Source organism: Limulus polyphemus, unplaced genomic scaffold (assembly GCF_000517525.1).
Source record: "Limulus polyphemus unplaced genomic scaffold, Limulus_polyphemus-2.1.2 Scaffold2421, whole genome shotgun sequence".
In the NCBI taxonomy this organism is placed as follows: domain Eukaryota; kingdom Metazoa; phylum Arthropoda; class Merostomata; order Xiphosura; family Limulidae; genus Limulus; species Limulus polyphemus.
The window spans coordinates 136681-139042 of NW_013668031.1; positions in this window are offsets into that span (position 1 = coordinate 136681).

Consider the following 2362-nt stretch of genomic DNA (forward strand, 5'->3'; position numbering starts at 1 on the left):
GTGGGATTTATTGGCTTTAATGAAAACACGGTATCTCTTTAAGAAAATTTTCGAATCAGTATCTTTAATTCTATATTATCAGAAATACGTATTCCAGTTTTAACAAATTAATATTATTTTCACTCCATTAAAATCAGACAAGCTTTAGATAAGAGTTATTAAAATTTGTTGAATACCGTGGCAATTTTTAATCCACAAGTATATTTTTCACAAATTGGATAGCTTTCAGTTTACCGATGTATTTACAAGGCTATGTGTATAGTGATTGGCTGTTTTTTATTCACTACGCTAAGCATATACATATATAAATAGTGAACTACAATTTAAATACGTTTATTCAGCTGAATAAAAGACAAAAAGCCTAATATTTTTTTTTATATTTACCCATACTTACTGAAGAAAGTGGAGTTCCCGGGAAACGGTATAACTCATGGCGTATCGAATGATAGATTGGACTTCGTGTTTCTTTTACTCGAGATTCACATTTTTAACGAAGTAAGAAGAAATTCAAGGCTACCTACTCTAACCGATCACATTTATTACGAGTTCATAATGTACTGGCTCTTTGTAGCTTATTGCAAACTATAGAATTCTCATACAGGTACCAAGCTCTACCGAACATAGTACAAGAAATTCTTAAAAGATTTATATATTAATGGTACTTAAACTTCTCAGGCTATATTATTAGATTGATATTACAAGGTAAAACAAAAAAGAACTAATCTTTTCGTTATTTAGAAAACGACAGTAGGAAAAATATTATGTTTTGACTTAAATCAAATATGGTTGACAAAACTTCATAAAGATGGCGCAAGAGTTTAATAACGAAAGAAATAGATTGTTTGAAATTAAGTACAAAACAACACAATGGGCTATCTGAGCTCTGCCCACCACAGATATCGAAACCCAGTTTTTAGCGTTGTATGTCCGCAGATATATCTCTGGGCCAGTTGGAGGTGAACCAAATATAAATTCATTTAATCCAGTTATTAATGTGAAATTCATATAAGACATGTGAAAAATGTATATAATATTAAGGAAAGCACATTTTTCGTATTAAAGGGACGTTTGTAGGAACCTTTGTTTGTACGTAATACATTACAAAAGTAAATTTGGAAGGAAAGCAGAGAAAGTTCATAGCACGTTGGATAGTTGAAAAATCGCCCAATAATAATGTTTAGAGTTATTTTCCACATATATCATTTCATTGTTTTTTGTTTGTTTGTTATAAAGCTCAAAGTTACATAATTGGTTATCTTAGCTGTGTTCAACCGAAGTATCAAAACCCGCTTTTTAGAGTTATATGTCCTCCGACTTACCGACAAGTCACCGGGGAGGCCGTTTTAAGAATATTTTTATCTCTCTTTATATATGTTGAAAAATATGAATGTGTTGGTAAGTGCCGGTAGGAAAAGTGGACACCACCCTAATTACCGTGTGATTGTCGTGATTTCACGTTAATATAAAGTTCGGAGGGATATTTAATAAACTTATCAACTATGACTCACATAACAAGTATCGTGATTTGTTTTCTTCTGGATGTCTTTAACAGCATTTGGGTATTTCTTTCTTTAACAGAACAATCAATAAAAGAGGTGAAGTACAGTTAAAGTCATATAATATCGAATATTTTAAAACTATTGAAAATATTCATTGTACTAATTCAAATAACAATACTCTTCTCATTACAACTATGAGACGCAAGGCTCATGAGCGAATTAAAGAGTGCGTATTCTACAGAAGTCCGTTGTTGGTCGGAAGATGTAGTATTCTAGATAAGTTCATTATCGGAATTGATGTTTCAGGATTCTATAAAAAATGCATTATCTAACTGAAAATTTTGAACTGAAAATACGGCATGTATATTTTCATTATTGTAATGGAGATTTAATGTATTATAGATTTGTATTTGAACTAAATATTTGCTACATATTACTAATCCTTTCCCTGCCAAAGAACTTCCTCAAGCGTATAGTATAGTCTCGTGAGCTGCAAACAAATCTGCAGGTACTTAATCGTTTGTGAGAGGTTTATAATATCAGGAATAGCTGTACATTTCACGAAGTATAGAAAGCACATTTTAGTAGAGGCTATGCTGGGTGTACACCTTCATATTGAAATTATAGAAACACAATGCCCTCTAAAATATTACTGTGGAACCAGAGACACGCTAAAGTTATAAAACTGTTGTAGGTTAGAGTAAATCACGGACTAACTAAATTGGTAGTATTATTATTTATAATAAATCGAAATATATAAGTAGATCCAGGACTAATTTGAGCACCTAGTATATATAGTGTACCAAAAATTAACTGGAAACCTAGAGTATACAATAGATCGAAGAGTAACTTGAGTCCACTAA